The sequence below is a fragment of the Parasteatoda tepidariorum genome, chromosome 8 (genome assembly GCF_982258835.1).
Source record: "Parasteatoda tepidariorum strain Cologne lab strain chromosome 8, Ptep-v5.0, whole genome shotgun sequence".
NCBI lineage: Eukaryota > Metazoa > Arthropoda > Arachnida > Araneae > Theridiidae > Parasteatoda > Parasteatoda tepidariorum.
The window spans coordinates 31,794,458-31,812,721 of NC_141762.1; the positions used below are offsets into that span (position 1 = coordinate 31,794,458).

The 18,264-nt window shown below is 25.4% G+C and overlaps 1 protein-coding gene across 1 annotated transcript in view; it reads right to left on the reverse strand.

The window, feature by feature from the left end:
• LOC107438521 (frequenin-2) overlaps nucleotides 1–18,264 on the reverse strand; it is a 220,174-nt gene that overhangs the window by 143,431 nt on the left and 58,479 nt on the right. The window lies entirely within an intron of this gene.

The window sequence follows — 18,264 nt, forward strand, 5'->3', positions numbered from 1 at the left end:
ATTAATTTTAACAGAAGTTTGGAGAGAAACGACGAACTTATGTGTCCGTAGTTATTCAGCAGCTTGGAAAAGAACAAAAATTCACGCCCTCTCGTACTCAATCGTAAGCAATCTGCAGTCGATATCCAAAGTGTGCCAAAATTAGTTTGGAAGTGAAAATAATTTACAAATGGTATAAATAAGCGGAGCTTGGTTTACAATTTCCTGATTATTGGTGTTTAGATTTTATTCTGGTTCCGGAAATTCTTGTTTTCAAAAATTTAGTTCGTACTACCACACATTTTTGAAAAAAATACAAAACTGAAAAGTAAAATTCAGTCGAATAAATGTTTTTTTATGCCATGCTCTGAGGGATAGGATAAATTTGCCAAATTTTATCATATTTATCAAATTTTATCATATATTATAAAATTACATTTCATTGTTAATTTTCTAAATATTGTTACAAAAGTGTTTCGATAAAAATTACCGAGTATCTTGGTGTTCCCTTTAGAGGCAGAAGTAGGGTTAACTTCACAATATTCTAGTAGTTTTTACCACACTTTTCTTTATGTTCTTGTTTGTGGTGGAAAGATTGTTGCAAATATTTGATACTCTTAAATTCTTATTTGATACTCGCACTTTTAAATGTTTTGAGTGCTACTTTAATGGATAATTAAAAAAAATCTATTTTTATAATTGTTATACTGATGAAAAGATAGAATCAAAATGTATTAGCTATTAAATAATTGGTACATTTAATTTCGGAATTTTACTATTACACATTATATATGTAATAATATGTGATATTGTAATCAAAGTGTAAGAATTTTTTTAAGCGTAACTAGTAAAAAAAATTAAGTTCCGTTAAGAAGTGACAGATTCAAACTTATCAGAAGCCATGAGTTTATTTAACAAAATAATTATATGAGCTAATTTTTAAAAACCTAAATTTTAAAGGTATTAGTATTTGTAAACGATTGAAAAAGACTGTTTTCTATGGCTTAAAAACATTTATTCTAAATAAATATGAACAATATTCAAAAACATTACATAGGCATTCATCAATTTAAAAATTAATTTCTTAAATGGATGGATTTTTAAATTTGTAAAATGAATAAAAATTACTTTTCGAAATGGTCAGAAAATTTCCACAGACCAGAGAACTTATAGAAATAATATCTAGTTGACTTTGAAATAAATAAAAACCATTTATCTAGTTTTTTTAAGAAAAACGGCTAATATAAAACCAAACTTCTTTTCAAGCTAATGCATCGAATAGATAAAGCCATTTCCTCTCACTAACCTCTCATCTTTTTATCATTGTTTGATATGTAAAATATTATTCAGAATAATATTAAATAAAAAATTATATATTATTTCTTGTAATTACATGTTTTAGTTTCCTTCAAATTTGTGATTTTTTTTAAAGATAATTTTTCTTTCATTTTTTTGACAAATTTAAATACTTTATCAGTTTAGTAATTTTAAATTTATTAAACTGATAAAAATTAAATTTGCTCAATGATCAATAACTATTATTATTCCTTTCATTCAATTTTAATTCATTGAAAGAATGAGACAATTTCCTCTCATTTTCCAATCATCTTTATATCATTATTTGATGTGTAATATATATTGATAGTTTTATTAGATAATAATCAATAAAAATTAAATCAATCAATTATAAATATTTCACGCAATAACTTGTTTTAGTTTCCTCTTAAATTGTGACATTTTTGTAATCATCTTTTTTTCTTTTTTTTAACAAATTTAAATAATTTTTAACTAGGTTTCAAATGTACTAAATTTGTAATAACTTCAAATTTGCTAAATGAACAATTTTTATTGTTAATGGACAATTATAATTATTTCTTTCATTCAATTTTAATTCATTGAATGAAAGACGCCACTTCCTCTCCCTATCCTATCATCTTTATGTTATTTTATGGCTTATAATATATGTTTAAAATAATATTAGATAATTTTAGATAATTTTAAATAAAAAATAAATCTATAAATTATATAATATTCCCTTTTTCAATCTTTTTTTATAAATTTAATTAATTAGTTAAGTGAATTTCAAATTTACCAAATATATAAAAGCTTAAAATTAGCTCAATGCACAATTACTTTTAATGAACAATTATTATTAACATTTCTTTCATTCAATTTTAATTCATTCAATGAAAGAAACCATTTCCTCTTACTATCTTATCATCTTTATGGAACTAAATAAAATATAATCGATATTTAAAATAATATTAGAATTAATATAATATTAGAATAAATTAATATAATATTAGAATAAATTAATATAATATTAGAATAAATTAATATAATATTAGAATAAATTAATATAATATTAGAATATTAGAATTAAAATACTATTAGAATTAATATAATATTAGAATATTAGAATCAAAAAATTATTAGAATTAAAATAATATTATTATTAAAATAATATTAGATAATTTTAAATAAAAACTAAATCTATCAATTATATAATATTCCTTTTGTCAATCTTTTTTTATAAATTTAAGTAATTAGTTAAGTGAATTTCAAATTTACCAAATATATAAAAGCTTAAAATTAGCTCAATGCACAATTATTATTAATGAATAATTATTATTAATATTTCTTTCATTCAATTTTAATTCATTCAATGAAAGAAACCATTTCCTTTTACTATCTTATCATCTTTATAGAACTAAATAAAATATAATCGATATTTAAAATAATATTAGAATTAATATTATATTAGAATAAATTAATATAATATTAGAATATTAGAATTAAAATAACATTACAATAAGAAAAATTACATTTATCAGTAATATAATATTTCCATTCTTGCCATTGCTCGTTTCTGGCTTATTCATTACATATTTGCGACTTTTTTTAATATTTTTTTATTTTCAACTCATTTATTTATTTATAGATTCTGTGACAAATTTAAATAACTTCTAACTAAGTGAATTTCAAATTAACTAAATTAATATCATAATAACTTAAAATTTGCTCTATGAACAATTATTATTAAAATTAGATTATCAATGTTCTAACTCAGTAAAACTAATATTTTCTATTATCTGATCGTACATCTTAAGCTTGGCCTTTGGCATTCCTTACCTCAGGTTGCGTTCAATATGATTGAACTAAAAATGACAGTAAGGCAGGAGGGGTAAATGAATGAGGGCAGAGAATATGCGCCGGAAGCTACTTCGCTTTGCTGGGCTTTATAATGAGTTAGCTAGGTCTTTGATCAGCAGTATCGTTTTGATGGTTGCTAGGCAACCCTTTCTTCACGTCATCCCTTCTTTTAATTAGTTTCTTTAAAACCTAAAAATCGTTGTGTTACTAAGAATAAATCGGTTTTAAGTTAAACGGCGTATGAAAAACAAAGTAAAACCCTCATAAATGATGAGTCAGTTTGATCGTTGAAATGGACAACTCATTGGAAACCTCTTTCAGTTTCATTTCGATTTGTTAAAACTAAAATGAAAGTTATTTAAACTAAAGTTTCTTGAAAATTTTATTTTTTAAATGTTGAGTTTGATTTGAATTTTTAATTAGTTTTTACTTTTTAAAAAAGTGTATTATTAGATTTCATTTGACAGAACTGGATGTAGAGTTTAATAAGACTGCTGAAATTTCGAAAAACAGCTATTTTATGATTTTAAAAGTTCATATCTTTCCTAAAATATTAAAAAAAGGTACTCATGATTCCTTCAAAAAATATTTTTTTTCGATAAGAAACTTTAAGCAACAACTTCTAATATCTGTACAAAAAAGTAAGAAAAAATAGATAAGTACAAAGCAAATATATTAAATAAAAAACACGTATTGGGGATTGTATTGGCACGTATTGATATATTGAGCGATCGTGCAACTTCAGCTATACAGATATTAATCTTACTTATATTCAATTATTATACCCTATATTTATTTATTATACCTTATATTTATTTATTTTACCCTATATTTATTTCAATTTTGAAATAAGTTTGTATCATTTTTTTTCTTACGATTTTTTCCAAAAAAAATTATTACACTAAGAGCATAAGAAAAAGAAAAAAAACTATTACGGTAAATTTATTGATTGCATCAGCTATTTTTCAGGACTTGAAATAAATCACCCTTTTAATATAACATATAATAGTTAGTTTTAAACATCTCGCTACTTTTTTGTAATCATTTATAACATATCTATGGAATGTATTTAATTTTTCACCGTACACTCTAAATAAAATTGTTAGTAAAAAAGTTTAATACATTGAATAAAGATAAGATTTTTATAAGACTACTAATAAAAATTAAATAATTAAAAATAACAAATTTTTGAAAACAAATAAAGTCATAAATTATTTCCCTATAATTTATAACCATCAGGCAGAGCCGGATTAAGCGCACGCGGGGCCCTAGTTCATTCAAAATTTTGAGGGGCCCTAAGATTAAATTTTTTTTCTCGTGTATTTTTTATTTATTCAAATATAAAAGTATTTATATATCTTTTCATTTCAGAAAGCATATTTAAAATTAAAATAAATAATAATTAATTAAATTTTAATAAGTAATAAATAAATATGATTAACATTATATAAAAAAATTATCATATTTAATTAATACATATTTAAAATTGATTTTTTTTTAAAAATCATTACTTGTCTTAATTATTTTAAAATTTATTTTCAGAAAATCCATTCTAAGTGGGCCCCTAGTCATTGGGGGCCCCGGCCATATGGGTAATTCGGCACTGCCATCAGGTCATTTAAATAAATACGTCTATCGATTATGAGCTATGTAATAATGATAATATAGTAAACAAAATAAAATATTAATTTATAAAATAAATAAATATTCATAAAAATCTAAGTATATATTAGTTAAAATAATAATATATTTCATGGAATAATTAGAATAAAATATTCCACTTAAACAAATATATATATATATATATATATATATATATATATATATATATATATATATATATATATATATATATATATATATATATATATATATATATATATATATATATAGTAGTATATATATATATATAATAGTATATATATATATAATATATATATATATATATAATAGTAGATAATATCAAGCGCTAAAGCTGCTTTAAATATGATCACTATAACATTGCACAATAAAAACAAAGAGAAAAACGAAGAAAATTTATAAGTTTTATTAACTGCGCATAAGCTGCAAGTATATAGAACTCATGAAATAAGCTAAAATAGTGAGAAAATATGTAAAATAATAAAAAATAAAAAATAATGATAAGAGAAGAAAGTATTTAAAAATATTTTCAAAAGTACTTTTAAAAAAATATAATTTTTGATACAGAGAAAAAAAATCCGGAACACAAAACAAAGAAAAGACATAATATCTTCATCAGCCCACACGATTATATCCGCAAGAAGGAATGCTATCTAATATTGTATTAATATAGCCAAAGCAAAATATATCAATACAATAGTTTGAGGAGCCCTCAAAAAAATTTGAACGAAATTAGAACACATTAAGTAAAAAATATATGCGAAAAAACAAACAAATATATCAAGCTAAAAAGAGAAAATAAAATGTAAAGAGATTAGAGAACAGTACGCGAAATGAAATCTACATAGTACCGGAATGATTCAAGAATGATTTAAAATATTTTCGTGATAAGATTGCCAGATTACAAAATATGAAAAAAGAAGCATGAATAAAGTGATATCTTATGGGACGTTCTTACTGCAATTTTGAAAACTCTATATATGTATTTCTCTTACAAGACGACAAAAAAAGCCTCATTACAACTCCCCGAATGGCAACGCTAGAAAATCGACTAATGATTGCCGCTAAAAATGTCACATGCCAAATCTAGTTGAGGTGGCTCAACATATAGCGCTTTTAAAAACAGAAACTGAAATAACAATTCAGCTGCGGCAATCTCATACTATTAAGCTAGGCAGACGTGAGTAGTCTTTGTCGATAGATCTCTATTTTAGTATTTTGTCGAAAGCGCTTTTTTTCACGAATTTATATACTATTACGAATTTATTTGAAGATTTTTGATTTATATCACGAATTTATTTGTTTCATTATTGTTATTAGTTATTCATTGAAAGATGAGTCTCAGTCAATGAGTCTTTATTTGAATTCAAATTTATTTTAATGACTTAGTATTTACTAAAAAGATGTTTTTTTTTTTTTTTTTTTTTTTAAAGTTGTTATATGGATTTGAATGATTGTTTTGAATTCTTAGAATTTTGTGCATTTGCAATGCACCTAAGTTAGTAGCGAGCGAAGAGAGCTTGGTTTGCGAACCAAACCATATAAGATTGCGTAGCAATTTTCGGGTGTTGGCGAGCGTCAGCGAGCAGGGGGCGCAACCCGCTAGTATTTTTAATTACTTTCTTCTCTTGTCATTATTTTTTATTTTCTATTATTTTCCATATTTTCTCACTATTTTAGCTTATATATATATATATATATATATATATATATATATATATATATATATATATATATATATATATATATATATATATATATATATATATATATATATATATTCCATGGGAATTTTTAATCGTTTTTTCGTTTTTTTTTTTGTAACTATACAAGAAATGATAAAGAAAAAAAAAAAAAAAACAAGGATAATCAATTTTCTACTTAGAAGGAAGTCTATTTAACCTATTCTAGTGCTTCTTTGATCTAACTCTATAGGAAAAACAATAATCACATACCCTCTTCCATATGGGAGACTTAACATTCTTGATTGGATTTGTTTTTTTTCTGCGGAAAAAAATGACTTCAATCTGATATACGGTTAAAATTCCTAAGAGAACCAGCTTATTTTCCAATACTTTTAATCTTTCGATATTTAACAAGATTCATATTTTGAATAACTTGATAAAATTCACAAAACGAGCGATAGAATAATTATCGTTATTTGGAGATTTTTCTTTAATCCTGCATTGATATATAAAACAGAATATTTATCGGGGACATAAAACTGTCCATATTGGAGATGACTTTCCGGCTTTTGTTAATCAGCTTGATCCAATTTTTTCATAGAAATATAATGGTTAAGTATAGTTCAAAGAAAAATTTTCAAATATTTCGAGGTTTGCGCTATGAAATACAATTAAAATTCGAGTATAGAAATTTAATAAAATAAGAATAACCATGACTAAAGTAGTTAAATATACTTCGTATGTAATGAGTAGACAAATTTTCAAAGCATAAAAATACATAAAATGTCTTGTACTTTCTTTTCACCAAAAAAATTATCCAAAGATACGTAGATGATAATTAATTTGAAACATCCATAATATCTGCAAGATATATTCTCCTCGTGTGCAATTCCTGAAATTCTTACAATGCAATATTATTCAATCAGAAATTTCCCTACTCTTTCAATAAAAAGTATTAAAAAATTGTAAAATACTTGTACAAAAAACGCGAAAATTTTCTTCCTCGATCTTTTCGATCTTTCAATCTTTTTTTATTTCAGTTTTAAACAATGTTTTTAAGGTTGTAAAATTTATAAACTATTTGGACATGTTCTAAATCCAACAAAAAAATGACTTTTTGTTTCAAATACACTAAAAACTAAACATTATTTTTTTTTAACAATGACAAGTAGTTTACCTATTTTAAAAAACATAGGTTTTACGATCCTGTAATCCCTTAATTAAGTTCCTCTTTTCTTTTTAATTTATTAAGTCTGCTTTTTGATTATACAACATGGAATTTATAATTTTTCTTGTGATTGATGTTTTAAATCACTTCAAACGTAACTGTCATTTAATTTAATTCACTTGTCTGTCATTAATAACACAAACATTTTTGGAAATGAAATCAAATAATCGCTTAAGTTTAGTCTTATAGTCATTATTTTCTTAATAATTCAGTATCCAGATACCAAAATGTAGAACTATGTCCAAAAACTCAATGCTACTGAAATATCTACAATATTTGTCATTAGGTTTTGTTTTGTTGTCTTGTAAAGAATCGAAAGTGAAAAAATAAAATAAATTTTAAGAAAAAAATATCTATAAAAATTTAAACAAGTGTTTTCAAATCAGTTATACATATTTATAACCATTTCACTATATTGGAGAACGATGCAAAGAGTTTCTCTTTGTAGAGAAAGGAAACGCATTGCAATTTAAAAAATTGGACTTAGAGAAAATATTGTTATTCTGAATTCTAAAGCAGAATTATTTAGCATTCTATTTGTTTTCCAGTGCATATTTGACCTACGATTTTGAAATTCTAATTTTGTTTGATTCCGAAAGCGAGAACTAAAAGATATTTTGTTCTTGCCTTTTGATTTAAGTAAACATATATTTAAATGCAAGCTATTTCGTTTATAACTACAGATTTGTATATATTTATATGCAGTGGAGTATATATGATGTATTATAACAAAAGCTGCTTTAAAATATTAGTTAATAGTGAATAATTTAATCATCAATGAAATAAAGTTTTATTAAATGATTTTAAACTGATATAATTGCAATTTTCTCTTGAAAAGGTAATGTTACCTTTTATTTTTAAGCTTTTATTATACATAATTTACGAATTGCTACAAAACTAAAAGCCCTTAAAATCGAGGGAATTAGATTCCTTTAAAATGTTTAGTCAACATTGAATCAAATGTAAAATAATATGTTTCATTTAAGGGTCATTGTGTAATACAGTTATAATGAATTATGCTCCGCTTTTCTGCTCGAAAAATGAAATTTACTTCGATATTCTAGACTATTAAAATCAAGATTTATTTATATTTTTGTTAAATACAACCGAAAATAGGTCCTTCATACATGAAACCTTTTGGAAATATGATGTATATTAAAATTATTATGTGTTTAAAATGTTTGTTTAATGTCGAATTAAATATAAAATAAATCAAGATTCAAGCATCAAGGAACAGTGTACAAAGTAAAAAACCACCACCTTGAATAACTTTTAATCTGATGATCGGCTTTTAACATTCTTAATAGTTCGATAATAGGACTTCTTTAAAATTCAATTTCTCAGAAACTATTCAACCTATTTTGCCATGTAAAATTACATTCTTTAAGATGAGTGTCAAAATTTACCTTAGTAAACTAAATTATATTGACTTCTTTTAAAATAAAGTAATAAAAAATAATAAATATTTAATAAAGTTATATTTTGTATGCAATTATCTTCAGATAAACGAATTTTATTATTGTGCGCAAAAAGTTTTCAATTCGTTAAAAAAGTTCTTGAGATATAGCAAAAGACGCGAAAACTAAACTTAACATTAAAAGGTCTAATCATTCGAACACTCTCCTGAACAAATTATTGAAACCATATTTCCCAGATTGCCGATACACTCTACATGTTGGAGTTCAGAAATCCGAATCAAATAAAAAAAAAAGGTATGTTTAGTCATAGCAAATAATTTTTCACTCCTTCGAACAATTAAGATTGAGACCTAGAACGTGAAAATTCGATTATCAGATCAAAAGAAATTCAAAGTGGACTATTTTTCCGCACTGTACATTACAGTGGTGATATTTGCGTATGTTATGGTTAAGTAACAAAAATCTATGTACAATATCAAATTTTTATTTTTTTTAAAAAAATTAAAAAAAAGCGTAACAATAATAAATACTAAGCCAAGATTATGTTTGAAATATTTCTTTATCGAATGAAAAATACTATGCATGCTTTAAGACTTATCACTCATTTATTCGTAGTTTATGTAAAGATCATAAATGTGCATCACATTCATGATATTTTCATAAACCGGGATATGTCGATAAAGTATACATAGACAGCAAAATTAACACTTCGAACATGGATAAAAATGAACATACAAAAATTTCGCAAGGCCTAAACCAAAACTACCGAACCAAAATGGTTACAAGGTCATCTTTAATGGAGAGGAACGTTATCATAACCCGCTTTAAACTTTAAAGAAAAAAGTTATTTGGAAAAAATAATTTCAATACAGGAATAAAACTACAGATGGTTGTTATTTGTTCAAACGTCTTAATTTCGTGTCCTAATTAATGATATATTTGTTTATTTTTACCATCACTTTACTGTTTGAATTCTTTAATCACGTCCGAATTTACACATCTAAGATGATTTTATGTGTTAATAGAGAACATGGTAACCTCTTCATGAATTTATTTTCTTTTGGAAAAAAATATTTCCGAAACATATGTGAATCCAAAAGCACTAGCACACTGTAAAAAAATTCGGATCAAATTGCGGTATAAAGTTCCGCCACTTTTGGTTCATCATCCATTAAATCCATTTTACCGAAAAATACATTTTTAACGTAAAATATTAAGCCATAATTTTTACAGTAATATTTATATAATTGGAGTCATTCGGTTATTTTATGGTAATTATTACTGCAAATATTACGGTATATCAGATGTTTTGTGCCAAAAAAATTTATTTTACGGTGAAAAATACCGCTCCCTAAGGGGCGGTACTTTTGTAAAATATCGTAATTTGTGCAATTTTCATAAGTTAGGATACTTCATGAATGTTTAAAAAAAATTCAATTTTTGAGAAAAATTCTAAAATTTGCCTCATTTCATTGCTGTAATGTAACTCGTTTAAGCACTGGATTGCGAAATGGTAAGGGATCGTTGACTGTCTCAATTCATCCCGGAGTTTCAGCTGCCATACGCAATCGAAATCACTTCTTACTTAAATAATGTTTACTATGAGGCTGCACCATCTGCTCACTACTCTCGCCAACTCCTCAACACATGCTCTTGCGGTTTCCTTGGGGTTGCTTCGCAATTCTTTATATACATTTCATACAATTTATATACATTACGATTTGGTTTACATTTATTTCCATGATTTAAAACAAACAAATCAAAGAATTACAATTTTCATGCAATTATAGAATTTCAATCATACAGTTATAATTCCTACAATAAGTAATTTCAGTGCTTGGAGTCGTAACAATTTAAAGTCGCTTATTACAAACAGCATAAAATTATTCAGAAACAAAGAAAAGGCACACCAGACTAATATTAGTTGCTAAAAAGGCATCTCGCGTATCTAACGCATAAAACGCATATTAGTTTATAAAACACATCTCTCGCATTTAAGGCACAATGCGCACCTTTGTGGATAAAACTCATATCTTGCATCAAAGGCATAACTCTTATCTTAGTGGGTAAAACAACTCCCTCGCTTCTTAGGCGTAAAACACATCTTAGATAATAAAACACATCCAACACATAAAACGCGTCTTGTTGATAAAACACATCTCTCGCATCGTGTACGCATAAAAAGTATCTTTGTTGATAAAACGCATCTAAGGCATTTTAGTTGATAAAGAGCATCTCACGCATTTAAAGCACAATATGCATCTTAATTGATAAAAATCATATCCTGTATCTAACACATAAAACTCATCCTTGTTGATTAAAGCATCATTTAAAGTAAAATATAGTATTAAAGTACTAATAAACTACTAATAACTAGTATTAAAGTACTAATAAACTACTAATAACTAGTATTAAAGTACTAATAACAAGTTAAAAAGCTTTATTAAAACAGAAATATGAAATAGATTGATTAAAGGAACTGTAAAATAACCTGCTTGGTTAAAGGAACTGCTTTTAAAGTTTCATTTTTGCCCAACTTACGCTCAATCAAAATAACAAATGTCATTCAGATATTTCTAAAGATGTATGTTTAAGCTATTTACTATTATGACTATTTACTCTCTTGATATTTCCGTTTTTTGTAATCAGCGTGAGAAAAAAATATTTTTCTTCACAACATACGCATTAGCATACGCATACGCATACAATAAGAGTTCTTCATATAGCTTTTATAAACTTCATCATACTTTTCCAAATCAAAAGTGTACATAAGTGCTTATAATATTATATTTTTGCTCTTTTTGTTGATAAAATAGACTCGTCATATTTTAGTCATGAATATTTAAGAAATCGATGTGCTTATACTCAAAAAATATTATAGAAACAGAAACTAAAAAAAACCATACATTTTTTGGTGGGAAATAAATAATGTGCTAAAATGAAGTAGATGAGTACGGAAAATGTCAGAATATAGTAAAATATTTTTCGCCCTCGGTGTTAGTTAATCAATATTTCAGTTTCTAAATTCTTTTCTAAAGTACAGTCAAACAGAAATGAAAAACTCTACCTCTTGAAATGATACGTTTTCGTTGCGAAAAACTTCGCGAAAGAAATAGAAAAGAGATTTTGTATCAAGAAATTTAACTACTTGGTTGTAAAATATTCAGCTTTAAAGAAATTTCAAAGTGCGAATTCCGAAAGTGTTTCAACAAATTTTTCGTTTCCTTCGTATTTATTTTCTTTTATGTATTTGTTAACTTTATTTTTTTTGTTTGGTGTACTTCCATAATTATGCTTATTTGCTTTTCCTTAAATTTAAACATTTGTAAATTTAAAAAACTTACAAATGTTTTTTAAAAGATTTAATGCATATTTTATTCAAAAATAGTTTTTCCGTCATATTTTATTTAACGTGCAAAATTTCTAAAAACCTCATGAAGCTAATTATTAAATTTAGACTGTAAAAACATAGGGATTTTTAAGCTTTGCAGCAAAATTTAAAAAGAAATTTTGGTATTTTTTGTTAAAAATATTTTATAAAAAGATTTAAGACAAAGTTTCTACACGCGGATTATTTTAATTTCTAGCAAAATATGTACCATAAATATCTTAGAAGTAAAGTCCTCGTATATTTATTCCGTACACTATAAAAAGTTCTGCTGCATAGTTATCACCATTTTTGATGTTGTGGTAAACTAAATACATTTTAAGCATACAACTGCAGTTTTTGTGTTAGCAATTACATAAAATTTACAAAATAACAATTATATGAAAGAATCTGGGCGAATATAATATAGAAAATGTTCTTGTTTTTTAATCGAAATATTTTCGCAATGGGGTCATTAAATTAATTTTAATGCGCATGAAAACATATGTTGTAAGTAAATAAGCAGAAAAAAAATTACCCTAATAAATAAAACTATAACAATGGAAAAGCAAATTGAAAAGAAAACATATGCACTGTGAAAGAAATTGGTGCCACTATAATGCTGTTGATGTCGTCAAAATCAACACCATAATAATGGCACCAATCTTTTTTCAGTACACAAGCTGTTTCATAAAAAAATTTAAGCTCACCATAATTCTGACTTACAAAAAAAATTAACGCGACAACAAATACAAAATTGAGATTTTTATATATTTCGCATTTTTTATATTAAGATATATAATATTTAAAAAAGTAGAAGATAATTATTTTATCTACTTTAAGCGTATTTCATCAACTATCACCCTAAATAGAAGACGATGAAATCATTTCATGGCGCGTTCTTACTGACGTAGAGAAGAGCGTTTGATTTGCTATTTTAGTTACTTTTGTTTGACCTGAAATCGAATGTGTGCAAGGTAATAATACTATACTGGATAGTTTAAAGTTTATAATAAATAAGGTTGAATTTTAATTATAAAACTTTAATATTAATGATTTTAGAGATATTATCAACACTTAAAGATAAAAAATTGTACTCATTTTAAAGAATATATATATTAACCCCATTCTTAACAACAGTAAGCTCATTTTTATTTTTAAAAAAATAAGGTAGAAGCTACCCTTTATTTAAGCTTTATTTTCTGTTTTAGCACGCCATAAGCTTTAGAGACTATGGTAAAGGAACGAAATATAATGACTCATTTCGAACATAAAGATAGCCACAATCGCGAGGCTAAAGCTGTAGTTTCTGACTAAGAAGGTATTCTTAGTTTTACGTACCTATAACGTCTTTCCATAACCATTGTTTCACCACATTTCCTTATGAAGGAAATATCTGCATCCTGTGTGATAAAGAAAGCTCATTTTAGGTCCCTATAAATAAAGAATATCTGTCAGATGTATACCACTTTATGAAACCCTGCAGGATCTATTTTTATTAAAATACCATACATAGAGACGGGAAGTAATAATGCCATTTTTGTTCTACAGCAGTTTCACTAATGAAGATCCTTCTTTTTATGAAAGTCAGTTTTGATCATAGAAGAGGCTCCCTCGTTTTAAAAGCAACTTGTTAATCTGTTTTAGACTTTGAAGAATTTAGTGATAAGGGGTAATTATAAATGGTAAAACAAAGATGCAGTTGGTATTCTTAATACATAATAGGCTTAAGCATTTATAAGATATAAAACGGTAATTTTGTCTACGTTCTTTGAAATTTTTGTTGAATTTGAAGAATTGACTGTTAATTTATACGGTCAATTCCACTTTTTTATTAAAAAAAAAACCAGTCAACGTAAATTAATGAGCTTCAGCAAAATATTATTATTACTATTAGTAGTAGTAACTACTACCAGCAAAAGTTGTAAAGTATAATAGAATAAATAATTACTTTCATTTATATGGTTATATGTGAAGCTTTTTGCACATTTCGGGGATGTGCACCCTTTTCTAACGTGGTTAAGGCTTCAGGAAATGGACACAAACGTAGCACCACCACTAGGTAACTGTCGCTTGTTGACCACAGACAAAGGAAAAGCAACCCTTTCAATCCTTGACAGATCTCAATACAACACTTTTTTTCCTCGTCCCCTGATTTACCTTGATTCGACAAATCATTTGTTAACGCAAAATCGCAAAGAACGCTAAGATTCGATCTAAGATCACTTTTTGGAGCTTACGTTGTTTTACGGTCAGTGCCCCTATATTTTACGGGAAAAATTTAAGAAAAAACCTATATTTTTAAGGTCATAATAGATTTCGAGCATAAGTTTATTTCTACGGTCAGTAACTGGAACACTTTTACTGATCACTGACCATAATGTAGGAGTGACATTTTTCAATAAAATAGATGAGAACAATATGAACATGTATTTATTTATTTTTTTGATTAATGTTGAGTTATCTTCAGTACTAGGTTCTAATTTTTCGTGTCTTTAATATAACATATACTACAGTATTTGTTTAAAAAAATTTAAATAATGAATTCAGATAAGTTTCTAAAATTTGTTTTTTTCCCTTTGATATTAAACTTTTTTAAAAAAGTGAAATTTCTTTCAGATATAGCTCTTGTTAAATTTAATTTTTTTCCCATTCGAACAAAAAATACGGCATGATTAAGTATCTAATTCAGTACTTTATTGCAATCATTATTTATCATCTGTTCTTTTTTTCTTTTTTTTACTTTAATGAAAGTAAATTTTCCAGAACTATATTTAGATTAGCTTGACACGCAAGATAATGATTCATACACTCAAAAATATTGATTTCTATCGGAAAAAACTTAATATTTACGATAGCATTTTCTCTAAAATTCCTAATAACCTTAAAAGAGAGGTTTTTTCAGGCGTAGAATAGTTTTAAATATTTCGGAACAAAACATTATTTACAACACAATATCAGATACAGTTTGCAAAACTAATTATTTTTATGATTTATATTATTACCTTAAAAAAATAATAAACATTTATTAATTATGATAAACACTGAAAAACAAAAAATTTGCTTAAAAAACTGACCATTCTTTTTAATTTTGTAACCATATACTCTAGACAAAATATATGAACAACACTAGTAAAAGAAGCAAAAAAAGCATATCAGTATTTTTAAACGAAATTAATACAGGATTATATATCAGTATTTTCAGTTCGGTAAAAAATTAAGATCATAATTTTTAAAAGATTTTAAATTTTAATTGATTTGTAAACATTTTTAAATAACATGCATTTCTTCAAAAAAAAACTGAAACAGTGCTTTGATTTCACTGAGTTAAAAGTATCAGTAACAAATAAATTGAAAATTTCAATAACAATAAATAAAAATATATCAGAAAAATGTCTTAACTCTAAAATTATTTTGGAAATTGCTTTTGAAATTAAAGCAAATATATAAATTTTAGAAAATACTCAAAACATATTCTCCAGCTGTAATTAAGAACATTCATCACATCAAAATCAATTCTTTCTTTTAGTATTCAAACTTAAATATTAACACACAATTTTAAAACTAATCAAGCTGACAAAATATCAGGAAGTGTCTTTAGGCAATTGTCAAAGTAGAAACAAAGTTTGTAATGAATATGCTATTCAAATCAATATTCAAACATAAGTTTCCAGTCAGCAACTATGAATGCGCTTTCGATTTGCAGTAATCGATATTTCGGTGCAAACCATTTATCTAGATTCGGGCCTATTTCTTTTTTTTTTCAGCACAACTCTTGTGATTAAAGAGGTAAAAGAATAAGCACACGAGAGTTTTTTTTCTTGCCTTAATTTCACTGCGCCAAGGGTTTTCATACAAGAATGATTGATTAGCTCTTAGATTGAAGTTTTTGGTCAAGTCTTCTTTTCTTCGTCTTCTGGAGAGTATTTTTCTTATGCTCCCCAAAAGGGATACAGAAAACAAAACAAAAAACTGACTATTCCCGGAGGAATAACAATTTGATTGAAATACCAGAAAATCTTTTCTGTTGACTTTTAAAGTTATATTGAAGTCTTATTGAGTGAAATTCAGAGCTAAATCGTCTTTTTCTTCTCTTTACAAAAAAATGAGTTTATTTTTCCTGTTTTCTTGAAAATAAATTTAAGTGATTTAGTATATGCAACGTGAAGTTGTTAACACGACATTTTATGGAACATTTAGTTATTCTATAAAATGCTCAAAACTGGGAGACTTCGAGTGAAACAAATAAACAGTTCATTGTCTATGCTTTGCATTGAACTGTACTAATGACATAAAGCGAAGCATAACATACTTCATCATTCTTATCAAGTCTTATCAATACTTTATCATTCTTATCTTTATCTTGCCTTAGTCACCTAAGCTAAGTTTGATTGGTTAAGTTCCTCTTGAGGATTTTTTATTACCCTCTGAACAATGCTTTTCAACTCCTTTTTTCAACAAAAAAAAAAACATTTATTTGACTAATTTTCTTTTAGTTTAGTATTTTTTGCTAAATATGGGGCGATAAGAACTATAACTTTGAAAACTGGAAACCGTTATCATAAGAACGGTAAAATTACTAAATGATTTTTTTTAAATATAGAATAAATATCGAATGAAATAGTTAATTGGAATTATTGCTTTTTCTTACCAGAAATGTCTTTATCATATAGATTTTTTCCCTGTGCACGATTTTTATTATTGAATCTTTCTTTTTATACATAATACAAATAATTTAAACGTAATATTATAAAAAATTTATATATAATACAGATATTACACAGATATATATGTGATTAAGTCTTTAATATAATAATTCCAAGTAGCTGACATGTGCGGTGATAACATTAAAACCTTCATTTAATGTTGAGTAAAGAAGAAAAAAATTCATATTCTTATTTTTGTCTCAAATAAAACACTCCTGATAATTTTTTTTAAATAATTCAAAGAAGATTATTTTTTACATTTTAAATATTTTATTTGAATACGGATTAATAAATCAGAAATACTATTTTATTTTATGAAATATTTTAATCTACTTTAAAACTAAAACATATAAGCTTCTGAAACTTTATTATTATTTTATTTATTTCCTACTTCAAAACAATAAATCCTTAAACTTCTAGTTAGATTGGACTGATCGTTACTTTTTTTACGTAACTCCATTTTCACTAAACCACTTGGAAGGAAAAGAGAATATCCAGTTTGAAAATAAATTTACTATTTCCGCTTATTGAATCTTACCAATTGTTGTAGGTCTTACCTACGAAACAATTTAGATTTCATTTCCTTAAGGCTGTTAGTAAATATTTTGATCGTACGAAAGTTTTAAAATTTCGAAAGTATATGTAAACAAGTAGTATTTTCTGGATATGAGATGTTTTTAAAAATGTCATTTTAGTTCAAAATAAAAACGTTATTGTAATGTTCTAACATGCAATGTTGACATGGGAATTTATCAAGTACAATTAAACAAAAGATTAAATAAAAATAACTGCAATTTAAATACCTATATTTGTAAATATAACTGCGTGAAAGTTTCATGTACTCTATTTAAGATAATTTATTTGTGATATTAGTGAAGTAAAAGAACACGAAAGCACGATTCAAAACAAAAGAAACACTTTAAAGAAAAAAATGACTGTAGAGATAGTAATCAAAAGAAAAAATATTAAACATTCTTTTTTTTCTTTTAATGATACTTTTCCATTGCAATTCCTTTTCTTTTATAAAATACTTCATCAATCTAAGACAATAAAATTTCTTAAAAAACATAATTTGCAGAATTTATTG